This window comes from Gossypium arboreum, chromosome 6 (genome assembly GCF_025698485.1).
Source record: "Gossypium arboreum isolate Shixiya-1 chromosome 6, ASM2569848v2, whole genome shotgun sequence".
Lineage (NCBI taxonomy): Eukaryota > Viridiplantae > Streptophyta > Magnoliopsida > Malvales > Malvaceae > Gossypium > Gossypium arboreum.
The window spans coordinates 96,429,579-96,452,227 of NC_069075.1; positions in this window are offsets into that span (position 1 = coordinate 96,429,579).

The following is a 22,649-nucleotide window of genomic DNA, read 5'->3' on the forward strand; positions in this document are numbered from 1 at the left end:
GGGTTTGGGGTGTTACAATTTTATTGGTATCGAGCTACGGTTTAGTCGATTCTAGGACTACCGTGATATGTTTGGGGTCTAGCTATACATGCCGTTAAGTGATAATTGATAGTGTGGTGATTTCGACATTACGAATTTGTGTTTGTTTATAGAAATGGATCCCGATCCCAACCGAGCAATAGTCGATGATGTGGAGAGTGTGCGCTTGCTCCGCAAGACAAGGGACAAGACCGCGGACTCTCAACCTATGGCCAGCAATCCGAATGATGAGGCTAGGCAAGCCTTTTATAGCGTGATGAATGATTGGTTCAACCAATACATTCGAACTAACACGGCTGTTCCACAACCTCCATTCCCGACTAATGCAACCCCCGCACCTACAATACCTCCGGTAACTGACCAAATAAGGTCAAGTAAGCCCCCAGTCGACAGGATTCGAAAACATGGGGCCACTGAATTTAAAGCTACGGATGACGACGATGCCGAGCAAGCTGAATTTTGGTTGGACAACACTATCCGGGTGCTCGATGAGCTATCTTGTACACCCGATGAGTGCTTAAAGTGTACTATCTCCTTGCTACGCGATTCCGCCTACTATTGGTGGAGTACTCTGACTTCGGTTGTGCCTACGGAGCAAGTAACTTGGGAGTTTTTCCAAACCGAGTTCCGAAAGAAGTATATTAGTCAGAGATTCATCGACCAAAAACAAAAGGAATTTCTTGATCTTAAGCAAGGCTCTATGTCCGTTACTGACTACGAGCGAAAATTTGTTAGACTCAGTAGATACGCTCGGGAATATGTTTCGTCCGAAGATATTATGTGTAAACGCTTCGAGGATGGGCTGAATGATGATATAAGGATGTTTGTTGGCATTCTCGAAATACGAGAGTTCGTAGTACTTGTTGAGCGAGCTTGTAAAGCCGAACGACTTAGAAAGGAGAATGAAAAGTTGATGTGGGAACCGGAGAATTTGAAAAGGTCCTCGGAAAGTCTCTTCAACAGCATCAAGAGATTTCGAGAAGATGTGAGCCGGTCTAGAGGCTTCGGGCCTTTTAGACGAAATCGTGATCGACCCCCGTGGGTATCTGAGGCACTTGGTCTCCGGTGTTGGGAATGATCGTCGAAACCGAATGGAGTGTCGACATTGTGGCAAATGGCATTCGGGAGCTGTAGGTTCCGTGATCGCTCTCGCTATAAGTGTGGATCTGCCGACCACTTTATCAAGGATTGCCCGAGGTTGCTTGAACAAAATGTAAGTCGAGTGGAAACCCGGTGCTACCCTTTGCGTCAAGTAGGCCATCCAAATACGGGCAATGCTAGTGGCGGCGAGAGGGTCGAGAGATGCTACAACAAGACCCGAGGCTCGTGCTCTGCTAGGACTTATGCCATACGCCAGACGCGAGGATCTTGCCTCACCGGATGTCATTACCGGTACATTCACTCTTTTCGATACTAATGTGATTGCTTTGATTGACCCCGGTTCTACTCATTCTTATATATGCGAAACCTTAGCATCCAAAGAAGACTTTGCCTATTGAGTCTATCGAGTTTGTAATTCGGTGTCAAACCCTTGGGTCATTACATGCTTGTCAACAAAGTGTGTAAGAAAAGTCCCCTAGTATTTCGAGGTTCTTGTTTTCCGCGGACTTGATGCTTTTGCCGTTCGACTAATTCGACGTTATTCTTGGTTTGGATTGGTTGACCATGCACGATGCGGTTGTAAATTGCAAAAGCAAGACTATCGATCGAGGTGCCCGAATAACGAGATAATTCGGGTTGAGTCTACGGACTTAAAGGGTTGCCACCGTAATATCGCAATGTTGGCCCGAAATATGTAAGAAAAGGGTGCGGCGTACCTTGCGTATGTGCTCGATGACAAGGAGTCGGAAAAGAGACCGAATCTGTGCGGTGGTTTGTGAATACCGGATGTTTTCCTCAAGAATTGCAGTGTCTACCACTGCTCAGAAATAGAGTTTGGCACCGAATTGGTACTGGTACCACTCCAATTTCGATAGCTCCGTATCGTATGGCACCAACGGAATTAAAGGAGTTAAAAGCTCGTTGCAAGAATTGGTGGATAGAGGTTTTGCTCGTCCGAAGTTTTTCACCTTGGGGTGCGCCGGTGTTGTTTGTGAAAAGAAGGATGGAACCATGAGGTCGTGCATCGACTATCGTCGACTTAATAAAGCGGCGATAAAGAACAAATATCCGTTACAGCAGATCGACGATTTGTTCGATCAACTCGAAGGAGCCTCGGTGTTCTCGAAAATAGATTTGAGATCGGGCTATTATCGCCATAATTCGAGATTCGGACGTACTCCAAGAGGCGCCTTCGAACGAGATATGGTCACTACGAGTTCCTAGTGATGCCGTTTGGGCTTACTAATGCCCTGCGGTATTTATGGATTTGATGAATCGGATCTTGAGACCATATTTGGATCGGTTCAGTAGTCGTGTTCATTGATGACATCTTGGTCTATTCAAGAAATGAGACCGAACATCTTTGAACACCGAGGTTAGTGCTGCAAATTTTACGGGATAAGCAATTATATGCTAAGTTCAAGAAGTGTGAGTTACGGTTAAGAGAGGTTAGCTTCTTGGGGCATGTGGTATCTGCATCGGGTATTCGAGTAACCGAACAAAATTTTAGCCATACTTAGCTGGAAGCCTCGAGAAATATTACCGAGGTTCGGAGCTTTTTGGGGCTTAGGTTATTACCGACGATTTGTAAAGGTTTCTCAACGATAGCCACACCAATGACGGCTACTCCAAAAGGATGTTAAGTTCGAATGGACGGAGAAATGTCGAAAAGTTTCGATCAATGAAAACTTATTTGGTGAAGCCCCAATTCTAGTGCAACCCGAATCGGCAAAGAGTTTGTCATCTTTAGTGACGCCTCCCTACTTGGGTTAGGTTGCGTATTGATGTAAGAAGGTCGAGTTGTGGCCTGCGTCGAGGCAATTAAAGCCACATGAGAAAAATTATCCGACCCATGATCTCGAATTGGTCGCCATCGTATTCGCCTTAAAGATATGGCGACATTACTTTGTTGGTGAGAAGTGCCATGTGTATTCGGATCACAAAAGTCTCAAATATTTGATGACTCAAAGAGACTTAAATCTGCGACAAAGACGTTGGCTCGAGCTGTTAAAGGATTATGAGTGGTCATTGACTATCACGGGAAAGGCGAATGTGGTTGCGGATGCCTTAAGTCGTAAATCATTATTCGCTTACGAGCGATGAATGTGCACTTGTCTGCTCGATCCGACAATGTGTTAGTAGCTGAATTGAAAGCCAAACCATTATTGATACATCAAATTTGTGAAGCTCAAAAGTCGACGATGAGTTGGTTGCAAAGCGGCTGAGTGTGTTCGAACAAGGAATCGGAGTTTCAGATCGATGATGACGATTGTTTGAGGTTCGGGGTCGTCGTGTGTTCCAAAGAATTGAACTTATTTCGATAATTCGAGCGAAGCCCATTGTAGCCGAATGGCAATCCACCCGGAGTACGAAGATGTACAACGATTTGAAACGTCGGTTTTGGTGGCATGGTATGAAACGAGACATCTCGACTTTGTTTTGAGATGTTTAATATGTCAACAAGTGAAAGCGGAACATCAAGTGCCTTCAGATTACTTCATCGATCACGATACCCGAGTGGAAATGGGATCGAGTCACAATGGACTTTGTATCCGATCGCCATTGTCGTGAGTAAGAAGGATGCGGTTTGGGTCGTGGTAGATAGATTGACTAAGTCGGCTCATTTTGTCCCGCGACGCACGGATTTTTCAATGGACAAACTAGCCGAATTGTATGCGTTCTCGATTGTGAGATTACGGGATGCCTATTTCCATCGTGTCGGATAGAGATCCGAGATTTACCTCGCGATTTTGGAAGAAGTTGCAAGAAGCTTTGTGTACCAAGTTGCATTTCAGCACCGCCTTTCACCCCCAAACCGATGGTCAATCCGAGCGGATAATTCAAATACTTGAGGATATGTTGAGATGTTGCATCCTCGAGTTCAGTGGTTCATGGGAACGGTATTTGCCTTTGATTGAATTTGCTTACAACAATAGTTTTCAATCAAGTATTAAGATGGCACCCTACGAGGCTTTGTACGGTCGTAAATGCCGTACACCATTGTTTTGGACTGAGCTCGGTGAAAGCAAAATTTTCGAGGTGGATTTGATTAAAGATGCTGAACAAAAAGTGAAAGTAATCCGTGAAAATCTGAAGATAACCTCCGATCGTCAGAAGTCGTACGCGGATCTGAAATGAAAAGACATTGAGTATCAGGTGGGGGATAAAGTGCTTCTTAAGGTTTCGCCTTGGAAAAAGATACTCAGATTCGGCCGTAAGGGCAAGTTGAGCCCGAGGTTCATTGGGCCATATGAGATATCCGAGCGAGTCGGTCCAGTTGCATATCGTTTGATTTTGCCCCCTGAACTCGAAAAGATTCACGACGTCTTTCATGTCTCGATGCTTTGACGCTATAGATCTGATCCATCGCACGTGATTAGTCCATCAGAGGTTGAAATTCAAGCCAATATGAGTTATGAGGAAGAACCGATTCGTATCCTATCACGTGAAGTGAAAGAGTTGCGAAACAAGCGGGTTCCGCTAGTGAAAGTGTTATGGCTCAAACACGGGATAGAAGAAGCTACTTGGGAAACCGAGAACTCTATGAAAGAGCGATACCCAACCCTATTTACGGTAAGATTTTCGGGACGAAAATTTCTTAAGTGGGGGAGAGTTGTGACAACCCAAAATTGACCCTAGTCGGGATGTGGTTTCGGGACCACAAAACCGAGGCATAAAAATAATTTAAAATTTATTTTGATGCCTATGATATGTGTTAAATTGTGTGTGACATTTTGATGATTTGATTTAGTGTTATAAATGTGAATTTCACTAGAAAGGGCCTAGTAGTAAACTTTGAAAGTATGACAGGAAATGTGTGATGACTAATTAAAGCATGCATGCAAAACAATGGACTTGCATGTCAAATACCCCTTTTATAGGTGGTGGCGGCCATGGCAGAGAGGATGGGCAAAACATGTCATAAACATGTTTTGTTGGTGCATTAGGGAGAAATAATAAACAAAGGAGTATGGGTAAGAAAAGAATGAAAAAAATGTGTGTGAGTGTGGTATTCCCCCATTGCCGTGAGTTCTAGAGAAAGAAAGAAAAAAAATTTGTTCATCCTTTCTTTGAGCCAAAACTAAGGAAGAAGGAGGATTTTGCTCCATTTTGGTTTAGAAGAGATCTAGAAGGAGATTTGGCTATACTTGCATCAAGATTAAGGTATGTTTGAGGTTGTGTCATGAGATTCATGCATGTTTTAGTTGCTAACTTGATGTTCATGTTAGCCCATGGTCCAAATCCTTGTTGTGCCATGGAAATGGTATTTGGCCAAGGTTGATATTGTGTTAAAGCCATTGCATGCTAAATGTGAAGCTTGTTGATGATGCATGCAATGATGGATTGACTACTCTTGAAATTTCTTTTAGCATTCTTGAGTAAGACATTGAATCCTTTGTTTAACCATGACCAAAAAAATTAAAAGGGTATGGTGTGTGATGTATTCGGCCATGGTATGCTCATGAGCATGGTTTATGCTTCTTGCATGTTAGTTAAAATTTGTGTTTTGGATGGTTATGGACACCTTGAAATTGGCCTTGCACCTATATGTGTATATATGTTTGCACATGATGTTTTGGTTATGAAGTAAGTGATAAATATGTTTGTTTAAAGAAGAAAGTGTTGAAGAATGTTTGTGAAATTGCAAGTACATTCGGCCTAGTACACATATGATGTGAAAATCTTGCAATTTATTGTTGATTTTGTGCAAGTATGACTAAGTATAATCGGCCACATGAGGGGAATTATTGTGCATGCATTCGGTTAGAGGCAAGCTTAATGGTGCCTATTCTTGACTTAGGTAATCGGCTACCTTGTTGTGAGCTAAGGCCGAATGTGTGCGTAATTAAAGAAAATTGACTAAAGTGCTTAGTTATGTGATGTTGAGTCAATGATGTGTGTATTCGCCAAGGCTAAGCGAGACTTTAATAAATTGAATTTGATTGAATTAGCTCAAGAGCTTAGAGGGCCACAATTGGATAAGGGAAGGAAAAAGTGATCGAATAGCCGTTGAAGCCGTTCGACAACATCCGAGGTAAGTCTTCAAGTAATGACCCTACTTGAATTATGTGAAATGAAATTATGGATGTGTAATGATTACTAATATACGTGTGTATGAGTATTTGAATGGTACCGGGCTAAGTCCCGAAGGCAATTACGCTAGTGATTATATTTGTGTTTGAGCCTTAGTAACGAAAATGAAACATGAATGTGTAATGATTATGGATGTATGTGTGCATGAGCAATTGAATGATATCCGGTTAAGACCGAAGGCAATTGTGCTAGTGACTTTATCCGGGCTAAGACCAAGGCATTCGTGCAAGTTGTTATATCCGGGCTAATACCAAGGCATTTGTGCGAGTCGTTATATCGAGCTAAGACCAAGGCATTCGATGCGTGTGGTTATATCCGGTTGTATTCAAGAAGCTTGGGTTGAAGGTGAGCGTTGGTTGCTGTAATACATTTAATTAGTACGCTCGAAAAGCCCAAAGGATAAGGTATGTTTACATGTGCAATGGAAAAGTCGATACGTTTGAATAATATTCGTCAATCGACTAACGAATTTTCAGCTCTTGAATTGGTTGATATCTTGTGAATGTATATGTTGATGAAGTGTGAAGTAAGTAGGATTATGTGAATGTAATGCTTTAGTTAAAGCCGATTTCATTGCTTGAGATTTACTAAGCATAAACATGCTTACCCCGTTGCTTTGGCTCTCTGTTTTATAGATTTTGCTCGCTAGCAATCAGATTCGGGATCATTGAAGTGAAGTCATCCACACTATCAAACCCCTTTGGTACTCTTTTAGTTGAACTTTGGATATGGCATGTATAGGACTACCTCGGTTGTTTTCAAGTGCTTTTGTGATGTATATGTGTACGGCCATGCGAAAATGGTTCGTAAAAGTGAGTACTGAATTAGACCATTTGTGGTTTGTAATTTTATATGGTTTCATGATGTTATTATGGATTGGAATGGGAGTGTTGGTCACATGATCAGCCATTTGAATGGCTAAACATGATCATAGGTGGACCTATGTATGACTAGACTATAGTTGGTCCATGGAAACTACAAAATAGGTAAGGCCTACCTTAAAAACAGATGCTGCCAGTTGCAGTGACGTGGATGTGAAAAATCACCAAAATTTGTAGGAAGGGTATTAAATTGTGAATAAGTTATGCAAACGAACCTTGACGAGTCTATTTTCATATGAAAGTAACGAAACGATCATATAAATAGTATACCGAGAGATATTAAAGTTCTCGTGAGACAGGGCCAGAACGGTTTCTGGGTCCCCTGACGCGACTTTGAAAATTTACTATAAATTATCCAGAAAGAATTAGAAGTCATGCCTTATATGTACAGATTCCATTTTGAGTCTAGTTTCATTAGAAACAAACGGTACCAGTATTAAATCCCTGTACAGAGAGATGAATAGTTGTAATGCACGAAGGTCAGTGTAGTCGACCCCTGTAACATGGGTGACTTTAACTAATAAACTATACCAATTGGCCCAACCAAAAATTCTAGAAATAAATCCAAGGATGGATATATGAATCTAAATTCAGGGAAAATTTACGGAATCAGTTTTCGAGTTTTGAAACTCAAGATATGATTTTTAAGGCAACAGTGATGCAGTTTTCCAGCCTGTCTGGAAATGCCAAATTGGTCGGTACTTTAAGAGGATTTGTCTCGTTAACCCCTCGTGTCCGACACCGGCGATGGTCTCGGGTTCGGGGTGTTACACATTTACATGCTTAGTAAGCTAAAATAACCGGAAAGTAAACTTACCGAGTAATTAGCATACATATAGGCTCAATTCATGAAATCATCCATTATGAAATGATTTCCTATCACATGCACTCAATCAATGAGTTAGTCACATTTTCATGTATCATGTAATTTAACTAGATGAGTTCATCATTCATCATCTTGTTAGCATCATCATATTAACCCCGTTGAGTTTCTAGGAAATCTCGATGGAATATCCAGTATCCGTCAGTTCTCACGAATGATCATTTTACATATATGCACTCCCGTGAACCTCATATTTCATGGCGAAATTTCCAGTCCAGGCTAAATTCCCCATATCATGAACTCATAAGGTGATGTCGGGATTACCAGTCCAGGCTAAATCCCTTATAGTGACAAACACCCTTAATGAGCTCGGATCTGAATTACCAGTCCAGGCTAAATTCAGACCCTAATCGAATTATCCGTCTGGGTTAAATCCATAGTGCACACATATTCTTCGGGAGGCTTGATCATTCAAGGAACACCCGTTCGGGCTAGAGTCTTTTTCCTACTTGAGATCATAGATTACCCGTCCGGGCTAAATCCTTTCGGCAACACATGCAGGATCTCATTCCACATGTAAAACATGGTTTATCCATCGAATTCCCTTTTTAACCTCAATTGAGAAGGTTATCAACAATTCATTATCAAAGATGCATTTCATACATTTTCATGCCATCAATAAATGAAAATATCATGCATTCATAAATCATGCAATTATACATATTAGCGGTTTACTTTAAGTTATCCGAACTTACCTGGTATTCTTTTCGGGATTATGTTTCGGTTACTCTGAAACTTTACGTTTACCTTAATCGACCTCTAGAATTTGTTCCTCGGGGTCTATAACAACAAAATTAACTCATTATACACTGCATTATGCATTTTGAGTTTAATATCTACCCCCAATCCAAATGACCATTTTGCCCCTAACCTATCACATTTTTACGATTTAGTCCCTAGGCTCGGATAATGAAACACATACACTTTCTATCTTACCCAAGCCTAGCCAAACACTTTTCCTTCTTATGGCAGCCCACATTATCCATTAATTTCTCATTTCTACCACACAGTACATCTTTTGCAAAATGGTCCCTATAAGGGTTTCTTATGAAAATCAACTAGAAAAAGATGTTTACCACACATTAATCTTTCACATTCCTCCATAATCTATCAAAATGCAAGCAAATCATGCATGGGTAAATTTTTAATCATGAACCCTAGCATGAAATATGGGTAGAAATGGAGAGATCAAGCTACCGGGATTTCAAAAATACAAAGAACGTTAAAAACGGGGTTTGGGAGGACATACTATTAAGTTGAAAATGTTGAAAACCCTAGCTATGGTGTCTCTTCAATTTTCAGTAGCCATGGAGAAGAAAATGGCTGATTTTGGCTTGATTTTTTCAGTTTTAATTCATTAAAATGACAAATGACCAAAATGCCCTTATGCCCTTTCTTTAAAATTTCATCCATGCAAGCCCATTTTTGTCCAAAAATTTAGAATTTGGGAAAATTGCTCTCCAAGACCTTCTAATTCATGATCTAAAGCAACTTCATACGAATTGCTTCTAGAAACCAAGTTTTGCAATTTATTCAATTTAGTCTCTGATTTCCAATTTGGACACCTTATACTTAAAATTTCTTCATGAAACTTTAACACATGCATATACTCATATTCTAGGCCTCATAATAATCATAAAATAAATATTTTGATGTTAGATTTGTGGTCCCGAAACCACTATTCTAACTAGGCCCTATTTCAGGATGTTACAGCTAATCCCCCATAAAAGGATCAGTTCCTCATAGAACCCATAAACATAATAAACTTGGTAATAAAGATATGCATAATGTATAAATCAAGAATAAAGTTTAGAGAATCCTATTTGTATTCAATTAATAAAGTGCAATAATCCTCAAACATTTGATTGCGTTTTCAAAACAAGTTCTCCGAAGAACATGAACAGAAAAGAAGTGAAAATAAAACTAAAGCCTAAAAGAAAGGAAAATTGAAACTAAAATTACAAAGAAAAACTTAGAATATGAAAAGTTGTCGTTAAACAAGTTCTAACTGAGCCTATTTATAGAATTAGGGTAGCCGTTGTCCTCAACCCTAGATTAGCTGACATTTTCGTGGTTTAATTTCCATTGTGCTGACTAAAATTCCCCTGGCTCATAGTTGTTTCCCATACAAGGCCAATGTCATGACATCAAAGGCAGTATGCTTTGGTTTAGGGGTTGTTTCAGGGGTGTATTGTGAGATCCATTGACTGTGTCGTAGCACCAAAGTCAATATGATAATTCTTGTATTCTACCCCTTATGTTGTGACATTAAACTCCCAGTGTTGGAACACAGCGACCAGCCTTGAGTTCCTATACCTTTAAAATGGTTTCTTGCACACTCACGAAGTATGTTAGCTCGCCTTTAGGCCTCATTTGGCACCTAAGGTCAGTAAAAGACTCAGAATACACTTTTTTATTGAATTTAAACTAAAATAAGAAAATGAACTAAAACATAATGAAAATGCCCATATTCAAACTCCCTAAATATGAAAACTAGTTTAATTTTCTACATCGAATTATGGCAAATTAAACTCCGCCACACTTATTGCTTTTCCTCAAGCAAGGAAAAATAAAAACATAAAAGATAAAAGACATCCCTTGAGCAAGTATAGTAAAAAGATTTGTTTCAGGGTACATAACTAGGCGTTTTCATACTACATGTAATCCTGACATGATAATAAATGCTTCACCACTTTCAATATCAAACACCTAAGTTTAGTATATTACAAAGTATGTAGTCATTAAGGTTTTCAAACAATCGTTATCGTAGTTTGATTATCCTAGCAGAATACAAACAATCGTTATTGTAGTTGCTCAAAATGATGTCAATTAAAGAATAAGTTTACCTAGGTTACATAGGGCTTTTCTGTTTGTAACGTTCTGAAGCTCAAGAAAAGTATGAAATTCAAGAACATGAAGAATCAAAATAGTTTCAAGCATGAAAATAGTTTGGCACATCGTATTGTTCCCTACTCTCCCCCTTAATAGCCCTTACCCTCTCACCACTTTATTTCTCCTTCTCTCACCTTCTTTATTTCTCCACATAGGAAGCCACACCATAATACAAAAATTAAGATTAGCTCACGAGTTTTTGTGCACCAATGATTGAATTTTTCTACTTTCGTGACTTTGTCACATTTTTCTTTTTTCACATAACTCACTCACAATGTTTTTTATTTTCACATACTTTTTCTACTAGTTTTGACTTACTTTCTGAATTTTTTTTCTTTTGTTTGCACATATAACTAACCTATAATTACTATTTTCATCCTATTTCACTCTTATTTTTACAAAATATGCTGTGATGTATCTACTTAACCCTCAATACGTATGGCCAGGCATCTATATTCATGCAATTCTAGACCAAAGAAAAAGGATGAGTACAAATTAATGTTTTGACTTGGGTTTTGCAGGAAGGTGCATCAAGAAGAGTTTTCTGGCTCAAAAATAGGTACTAAAGGTTGATAAATAGGGTTAGCTTTTTTTGCTCTGGGTATATACTCATCCTTAGATATCTCAATATTCACAAATTTAATCACTCAGGCAATCATAAATTCAACTATTTATCATACATACTAGCATGCTCATTTCCTATATTTTCTATACCATTTGGTATATTCAATTACTCAATACCTATTTATAGTGTAATATATAGAATTTAGTAGTCTAATAGCTGAAAATTTAAAATTAATTTTATAGTAAATGTAATAAACCTATATACATGCTCCTAACCAATCAAATGTATTTCTACAAGCTCAAGCACACAATTAACAATAAAAATTAAAGGAAAACATAAAAATTAAAAATAATTTTCCTATGTTAACCCCCCTTTTCCCACACTTTAGATAGCACATTGTCCCTAATGTGCAAGCCTAGATAGAGTTTCATAGTCTTCATTAAAATCAAAAGTTACAAAGTCGACCGTGATGATAAAATTTTGCACCTTAACCAACACATCTTCAAGTTCCTCTTTCAGTTGTACTGAAGACTTATCGACTAATTGTAATGTACTTTGTGTATTTCTAAGCTCCTCTAACCCAAGTTTTTCATATATAGACAAGGGCATCAAATTAGTATTGGCTCTTAAATCACATACAGCTTTACTGAAATAAATATCCCCTATCTTAATTGGTATTGTAAAACTCCCCATGTCTTTTAATTTTGGGGGCATCTTGTTCGATATAATTGCACTACATGAGGCATTTACGTTGACTTGCTCTCCTATTTTTATTTTCCTACATCTAGATATAATTTCTTTTAAATACTTGGTGTATTTAGGAAATTTTTCAATTAAATTAAATAGAGGTAAGTTAACATTTAGAAATTTAAATAAGCTTAAGAAACTTACAACTTCAGCCTCATCCCATCTTTGTTTTTCTTCTAATTGTGAAGGGAATGATACCCTTGTTAATGTAGGTTCCTTTATTGGCACTTCCTCCAGCTTAGCTACTAGCTCAACTACCTCCTCTGGTTCTGGTTCATTCTTAGCTTGTTGCGGATCCTCTTGAAGATCACTACTACCCCCTTTGTTCTCTTCTAAAGTTAGGTTCTTTGGGCTACTCAATACTTTTCCTGAGCAGAACGTAATTGCTTTCACATACTCTTTCCCTTCTCTCCGAGGATTATTCTCAGTGTTACTAGGGATTCCAGTGCCAATTTGTATTTTGATGTATGGCTCATCTAATCTTCAAGTTTATTTAATGTCTTTTTTTGTATTGGTGCACTCAGACTGCACATGTTTTACTTCAGTCCACATTGACTGCATCTCCCCCTTGATCCGATCCAAACATTAACCACATACAATATGGTTATTCGGGTTGGCCATTTCCTGTTTCTATAAATAAAGAGGTTGGTAGTTATTTTTTTAGTAGAATTAGAGTTAGTACCTCCTTCTTGGTTTCTACAATAACACCCATCACCCGTATTCAATGCTGGAATAGGGCTACGGAGTATTACCAAACTTATAACACAAATAAATATAAATTTCACATAAATATTCCAATATCATGTAATCATCATTCAACATCAATCATATTGTCCCTATAACGAGCCTACAGGCCCAAAACATGCATTTAGGGTGGTTCAGGACGATAACTTATGAAATTTTAGGAAAACTTAGAAAATTTTACAAAATACAAGGGACACACGTCGGTGCGGCCTGACCATGTGTCTCACACGGCCAAAGACACACCGGTGTCACAGGCCGTGTCAACATTTGAAATGTGATCACATGGTCATGTCCCAACCCGTGTCTGACCCTTTGTAACTCTTTGAGTTAGGTCACACAGCCAACACACATGCCCGTGTGCCCTAAGATATGGCCACACACGTCCGTGTGCCAGGCTGTGTGCTAGGCCGTGCCAAACTTGTAGGGTATACTGACTTATGCCACATGGCCAAGATACACGCTCGTGTGCTAGGCCGTGTGGAGCATACTGAATTGATTTCAATTTCAACATCAGGGGACACAAAGTTGTACAACATAATTGTGTCTCACACACGGCTGAGACACACGCCCTTGTTTCTACCCGTGTGGACAAAAATAGGCTATTTACCAAGCCCATTTCCCACCCAACTTAGCATATACCTAAAACAATCCATTTGGCACCAAAACAAGACATAAAAATGCATTCAATCAACCTCATTCAAGCATCATTTATACCATTTCAATACCAACCAATACCAAACATATCAATACCACAATATGCTATTCAAATTATACCAAAATCTCATAATCTCAAATCAACAATACAACCACTTTCAACCATGTATTATTTATCCTAATCTCACAAACATACCAAATTCAATTCTCAACTATTTAATACCCCTCGTTACCAAATATGAACAAGCATAACCTATCCATAATCAAGCACATCACAAGAACCATTTACACAACCAAATCAACTAGAATAAGCCAACTCTCATGGCTATATACAAAACCAAATATTAAACATTTACAAGCCAACTCAAATGGCTAAATTCATAGTTAACACATATGTACCAAAATAACCAAACTCCTATACATGCCATATAATTAAGTTCAAAAGTACCAAATTGATCGTAGGATAGTGTGATGAAGTGTTCGACAATCCCAAATCTGAGCTAGCTTTGATTTTGTAACGGCCCGTTTTAGGGTCAAATCAAAATAATGATTTCGAGACCAAAAATCTGAAGTAGAAATATTTATTTTTATTATTTGTTTAAGGTCTACAGTATGATTGGATGATTGTGTGAAAATGTCATTAAGAAATTTTATCGATAGAGTGTCCAATTTGACTAATAGGACTAAATTGCAATAAGTGCAAAATATGTGTTATAGAAACTAGAGGTGTCTAATTGCTATGAAATTTTAAATTGGAGGTTCATAAATGGTAATTAGACCATTATACCTTAGTATGGACAAAAATGGACATGGTTTGGGAAAAACATCAAAGTTTAAGTGAAGGGCATTTTGGTAATCTAGTAAATAAAGCCAAAATAACTAAAATAAAAGATGTCATCTTCTTCAATTTCATCCTTATAGCTGAAATGTTGGGGGAAACCATAGCTAGGGTTTTGGCCAAGCTTTCAAGCTTAATTGTAAGTCCATTCTTGTCCCATTTTTAACGATTTTTATATTTTTGAGATCGTTGTAACTTGATTTAGCTATTTTAAGGACTAATTTGAAAGAAAACTAAAGTCTAAAATTTGACCCATGATGAATATGTTTGTATTTTGATGTTTGATCGTAGAAAATGCATGTTTATTGTTTGTTAAACAACTTTTACAAAGTGATTTTTGAAAAAAAGTCGATTAGGGACTTATTTGTAAAAAGCTATAAATGTGTAGAAAAGTGTAAATAAATGAAAAATGTGGGCTGATATGAGTATGAGTAAGGTTTGGCTAGGCTTGAGTTGGGAAGAAATTGAATGAAACTCATTTTACGAGCCTAGGGACTAAATTGTAAAATGTTGAAAAGTTAAGGGCAAAAATGTAATTTTTGCCATAATGTGTTTTTGGGCTAAATTGAATAATGTGATAATTAAATGAGATGAATTTGGTATTATAGATAAATAGAAATGAAGTTTGGGTCTAGATCGGAGGAAAACCAAAGTAATTGACGAATAGACTTGTTTGGCCGTTTTTTCATTCAAGATAAGTTCGTATGTTAAAAATAAGCTTTAATATGATTGTATTTTATTGCTTTAATATTGCATGAATTGTATGTTCGATAAATATGGATAAGCTTAATCCTATGAACAAGTCTGAAGACGAATCAACAAGAAAGAAATCCTGTTTGAACCTTTGGAATAGGGTAGGATACAAGTGACATGTCACTTGGGTTAGTATGTGTTATGTGATCATGTGATCCGGGTGCTGGTCTTGTATGTCCTATCGATGACTGAGCATACCGGCATAAGTTGCAAATACTTGACAGCTTGTGTGAGCAGGCCCGTTGATAGAGCGAGCAACTATGTGATATGAGATTTGAGGTGGCATTGGCTATATATATGCCACTTAGTGTGCAAATTTCCCGAGTATCCGACATTGTTATTCTGAATGGTTCATGGGCATGTCAAAGATAAGATTATGTAAATTTCTTTCAAGATTATATAGGTATGTACTTGAAGCTCATATCTAATAAATGCTTGAAATGATAAATATGAAGTAAGTTTGTGATGGAATGAGGTATGATTATGAGACAATGGTAAATGTAAACTTAATTATGTTATATTATTTGAATGTTACACGTAAGGTAGGTTGCTTATTTCTTGCATAAGAGCTTACTAAGCTATTTAGCTTACCGTTTATTTTCCATGTTTTTATAGTGTCGCTAAGCTAACTCGGATTGGAGATCATCGAAGATTCGCCTCACACTAACAAAACTGTTATTTTGGGTATTTGATGATCTTAGTATTTTGAAAGTATGGCATGTATAGGGACTTGGTCATTTTGTTATATGTGTCATTTGATTTGGCCAAATGTATTAGCTTATATATATTGAAGTTGATTTGGTATTTAGCCATGTAAATGGCTTATTTTGGCTAAAATGGTTGTAAGCCTATTTATATATGTGTATGTGCCAACATCCTTGGTGTTATGGTCACGGTATGCTTTGTGTATGATGGAGTGTGATTTTTAGCATGAATATGAAATGTTTGGAAATGTGCTTTATTAGTGAGATAATAATCTTATGTACAAATAGGTGTCATGAAACTAGTTTAATGATACTTTGTATATGTGAAATTAGCATGATTAATTTGGAACATGATAAATGTTGTGAGTATGATAGTGGATGGTATTGTATTGATATGATTTAGCTATGATTGTGGATGTTTGGTTGCTTAAGTATGCCATGTTTTGTGCCTTTGATTTGGTGTAAGTTTATGTGTGAATAAGGGTGGAAAAAGGCTTGGTAAATAGCCTTTATTTTGTCCACACAGATAGACACATGAGTGTGTGTCTAGGCCGTGTGTGACACACGGTCTACCCCCATGGGCATGTTTTTAGGCCGTGTGTCCCTTGCACCTTAATTTTGAGAAACAGAATGCTTAGAATTGAGCACACGGGCAGAGACACGGGCGTGTGTCTCGGTCGTATGGATTGCACGGCCTCAAACACGGGCGTGTTGCCTGGCAGTGTGAAGTCTGTACCTATTTTATGAAAATTAATTTTCCACACGGCCTAGCACACGGGCTTGTGACTTGGCCATGTGATCTCAATTTGTCTATGGGTTACAATTCAGAGAGTTATATAAGGTTGGGATACGGGCGTCTGTAACCACACAGCCTACCCACACGAGCATGTGACCCCTATTTAGGGCCAAAATTTTCTAAGTTTTGTAAAAATTTCAAAAGTTCTCGGTTTAGTCCCGGACCACACCCAAAGCATGTTTTGGGCCTCGTAGGCTCGTACTAGGGACTTTATGATTGAATGTGAATGGTTTTAATTTGAACAAAAATTTATGACTCGACTTGTATGATTGTTTGTAATGTAAGTCTGGTAATGTCTCGAACCCTGTTTCGATGTTGAATACGGGTGAGAGGTGTTACAGATTTCACTATAAAACACGAAAAATGAACAAAGTAAGCTATAAAGCTTAGTCAGCTCGTATGAAGATAATAAGCAAAACTCACCATTTAATTTACCATTCAAAACATCCATATAACATACCACAAAATAATTAACCACAATGTTAACATGTATTCAATCATCTATATAACCATGAGTTCACTTCTTTTATAAGTTCGATGCATATACAGTTTCCGTACATACTTGTTCTGATTTGTATCTATTCTCATCAATTCATATCTTCAATATACCCGTTGAACCATTCAGAATAATACAAGATACTTAGGAATCTCGCACCCTAAGTGCCAATATATATATAGCCGAAGCTATCTCTAAAGATCTTGCATCGAAGTGTCATTACATAGTCGAAGCTATCTCAATATCATATTAATAATGCTCACTCTCGAGCTATCAATGGGCACACAAGCTGCTGGTCATGACGTAGCTACACAGTGCTGCTCATACAAGCTAATGAGTATCCGCAACACATGCCGAATAACTCAGCCACGGGTAGGACGTACGGACCAGCACTCAAAACAATAATAACCCTTAATGACATGCCATTCGTATCCTAATCTATTCCTAAGGTTCAACTTGGATTTCCAATGCCGAATATTCATCGAATAGGTCCGCAATGTCGTATTCACAATTTATGCAGTATTAAAGCATTTAAAATACAATTAAAGCAAAGCTTATTACATACGAACTTACCTCGAACGTAAAAGTAGCGAAATAAGTCGATTAATCCGAAACTTTGTTCTTTCTTCGATCTAAATTCGTATTTCAGATTTCTTGATCTAAATATAATCAAAATTAATAAATATAATCAAAATTAACTTATTTAATAAACTCTCTATTCAATTTAGTCCAAATTACACATTAAGGTAATTTTACACATTTGCCCCTAATATTTCACATTTTTTACAATTTAGTCCTTATTTTATAAAATCACAAATTCATGCAATTAAACCAAAACCCATGCTAGCCAAATTTCAACTAGGTCCCTAGCAGTCCATATTTCTCATTTATTTCACAATTTAACAACAAAAATTACATATTTCACAATTTAACCCCTAATTGACAATTTTGTCAAAAATCACTTTACAAATGTTGTTTATCTAACAAAAAACATGCATTTTCTATCATTAATCATCAAAACACACCAACATTCATCAATAGAAAAACCCTAGACCTTTAAAAATTTTGCAAATTAGTCCCTGGGCTAGCTAGATTAAGCTATAACGATATTAAAAACATAAAAATCATTAAAAACGGGCAAAAATCATACTTAATTGAGCATAGCTAGCATGGCCGAATGAAACCTTAAGAATTTTGGCTTTTCTTCTTGTTAAATTTATCTAAGGAAGATGATAGCCAACAAAATATGATTTTGTTTTATTTATTATACCTTAATAACCAAATTACCTATTTAACCTTATTAATAAACCATTAAAATCATCAAACTAATGTCGATCTTTGTCCACTCAAATTAAAAATGGTATATTTACAACATAAGGACCTCTACTAATAAATTTCATAGCCATTTAATACCTATAACTAATAGAACATCACTTTTGCACTTTACGCGATTTAATCCTTTTTATCAAATTAAACACTCGAACAACAAAATTTCTTAACAAAACTTCCACACAACCATACTATCATATTGTAAACATTAAAATAATAATAAAATAATTATTTCAACCTCAAATTTGTGGTCCCAAAGCCACTGTTCCGATTTGACTAAAAATAGGTTGTTACAACTCTCCCCCTTAGAAATTTTCGTCCTCGAAAATCATACCAGAAAAGAGGTTAGGGTACTGTTTTCTCATAGTTTCCTCGAGTTCCCACGTAGCCTCTTCGACACTGTAACTTTTCCACAAAACCTGTACAAAAGCTATGCATTTATTTCTCAATTTTTTAACCTCTCGGGATAAAATTTTGATTGGTTCTTCATTATACGACATATTAGGTTGAATTTCTATCTCAGTCGAAGAAATGATATGCAATGGATCTGATCGATATCCTTATAACATCGACACATGAAATACATTGAGGATCTTTTCTAATTCTGACGGTAACACTAGCCAATATGCCACTGGTCCTATTCTTTCAATAATCTCATACGGCCCGATAAATCGCGGACTCAATTTGCCTTTACGACCAAATTAAAGAATTTTCTTCTACGGAAAACCTTTCAGAAATAATCTGTCACCAATCTAAAATTCAATGTCTTTTCGTTTTAAATCCGTGTACGATTTCTGTCGATCTGAAGCTGCTTTCAAACTATCTCGAATTACTTTTACTTTCTCTTCAGTCTCTCTGATCAAATCAACCCCATGAATCTTTTTCTCACTAAGCTCAGTCCAATACAATGGAGTTCAGAATTTGCGACCATACAAAGCTTCATACGATGCCCTCTTTATGCTCGATTGAAAACTGTTATTATACGCAAATTCAACCAACAACAAATATTTCTCCCAAATGCCTTCAAATTCTAAAACACAACAATGAAGCATATCTTCAAGAATTTGTATTACTCTCTCAGACTGACCATCAGTTTGCATATGAAATTTGGTACAAAATTCAACCTCGTACCTAGAGCTTCTTGCAATTTCTTCCAAAATCACGACGTGAACCTGGGATCTCTATCTGAAATAATAGAAACTAGTACCCCTTAAATCTAACAATCTCTGAAATGTACAGCTCAACCAATTTATCAAGTGAATAGTCTGTACATACCAGAATGAAATACGCCGATTTCGTCAGTCGATCAACGACAACCCAAATAACATCTTTCTTCTTCGAAGACAAGGGAAAACCCGATACGAAATCCATTGTAACTCTATCCCATTTCTAGTCTGGTATCATCACAGGATGAAACAATCGCAAAGGCACCTGATATTTAGCTTTAACTTGTTGACAAACCAAGCATCTAGATACAAACTCTGTAATGTCTCATTTTATACCCGAACAACAATGCAATTGTTTCAAATCATTATACATTTTTTTACTTCCCAGGTGAATAGAAAAATAACCACTGTGTGCTTCATGTAAGATTTTCTGAATAAGCTCAGAATTCTTTGGTACACAAATTCTATCTCAGAACATTAAACAATCACTGGATCCGATCTGATAATCAGAATCACTATGCAACTCGCACTATACTCTTTTTGCTTGTAATTTGTTATCGAACTTTTGAGCTTCACAAATTTGCTGAAGAACTACTGATTTAGCTTTTAATTCTACTAGAATCGAACCATCATCAGACAAGGTTATCTGAGTATTCATCGCTCTCAAAGGAAATAAAGATTTTCTACTCAAAGCATCTGCGACTATGTTCACTTTCCCTGGATGGTAATCAATCACTAACTCATAGTCTTTCAGCAACTCGAGCCATCTTCGTTGTCGCAAATTCGAATCTTTCTGAGTCATTATATACTTTAAGCTTTTATGATCACTAAATATATGACACTTTTCACCTTATAAATAATGTCGCACAAATTTTCAGTACAAAAAAAATAGTAGTTAATTCCAAATTGTGCATCAAATAGATTTTTTCATGGGGCTTCAACTGTCTGGAAGCATAAAGTATCACTTTTCCCTCTTGCATTAAAACACAACCCAAACCGTTCAATGATGCGTTGCTGAAAATCACAAACTCTTTACCCTACTCAGGTTGAACCAACGCGGGTGCATCAGTTAACGATGCTTTAAACTGTTCAAAACTCTGCTGACATTTTTTAGACCACTTGAATTTCACATCTTTCTGTAGTAATCTGGTCATCGGTGTAGCAATCATCGAGAATCCTTCAACAAAATGTCAATAGTAGCCAGCTAATCCTAGAAAGCTTCTAACTTTGGATACAAATCTCCTTGGTTTCCAATCAAAAACTGCAGAAATCTTGCTCGAATCAACTCGTATGCCTTTAGCTGAAACAATATGTCCAAAAAATCAGACTTCTCGGAGCCAAAACTCATATTTGCTTAATTTAGCTAATAGTTGCTTATCTCTCAAGGTTTGTAGCACAATCCTCAAATGCTCAGCATGTTCAGACTCATCTCTTGAGTAGATTAGAATTTCATCAATGAAGACAACCACAAATCTATCTAAATACAATCGAAAAATTTGATTCATCAAGCCCATAAAAATGGTAGGAGCATTAGTTAATCTGAAAGGCATAACAAAAAATTCATAACGCCCATACCTAGTTCTAAACGCAATCTTTGGTACATTTAAATCTTTCGTTCGCAACTGATAGTAGCCAGATCTCAAATCAATCTTTGAGAACACTGTTGCCCCTTTCAACTGATCAAACAAATCATCGATTCTTAGCAAAGGATACTTGTTCTTTATCGTAACCTTATTTAGCTGATGATAATCAATACAAAGTTTCATTGATCCGTCTTTCTTCTTTACGAACAACACCAGTGCAGTCCATGGTGAAAAACTAGGTCGTGTAAAACCTCTATCCGTTAACTCTTGTAACTGAGCTTTCAACTCTTTCAATTCTGTCGTAGCCATTCTGTACAGAGCTATCGATATCAGTGATGTTCCTGGTACTAATTCAATAGCAAACTCAACTTCTCTGATCGATGGCAGCCCCTGTAACTCTTCTAGAAATACATTCGGATACTCACATATTATTGACACTAATTCAATCTTTGATTCAGACACTTTTGTATCTAGTACATAAGCAAGATAAGCTTCGCACCCTTTTTCTCACACATCTCTGAGCTGAAATAGATGAAATCACAACAGATAATTCACTCGACTCATCTAATTCAATCCGAAGGATTTTATTATTCTGATATTTTAACTCAATAGCCTTTCATCTACAATTCATAATCGCATCATGTAACGTCAGCCAATCCATACCCAAAATTACATCAAACTCATCAAATTGTAGTAGCATTAAATTAGCTAAAAAACAGTAACCCTAAGTCATTAAAGGACGGTTTTTGCAAACTTTATCAACTAAAACATATTTGCCTAAGGGGTTCGACACTTTAATCACAAACTCAGTAGACTCAATAGGAAAATTCTTAGTAGACACCAAATTCATACAAATATATGAATGAGTCGATCCAAGATCAACCAATGCAATTACATTAGTGTCATAGAGAGAAAATGTACCACTGATAACATCGAGTGATGATGCATCTTCGCGAGTGCGAATAGCATAAGCTCTAGTAGGTGCTCTGGCCTCAGATCTCATAGCAGAGTCATTTGTTGTTCCTCTACTACTAGTCACATTTCCAGCACTTTGAGGTGGTTTACCCCTGGCAATTATATTACTCAGTGTTGAAGTCTGAAGATTATCTTTCCTGGATAATTGAAGACAATCACGAGTAAAGTGTTCTTGCGAACCACATCTAAAATAGTATTCATCCAAAAATCTCCAAAATGTCATCGACCACACTGTTTACAGTCGGTTTTATTGTTTCTCATGCTACCAACACTCGATAGTGATGAGGCTTGAGTCTTAGGACTTGAGTATTGTTTCCCATGATCTCTGTTTGGATACCCGATTGAAGTATTTGAATGAGTGTACGAATCTCTTGATTTCTTTGATGAAGACTGATATGATTTATTCATC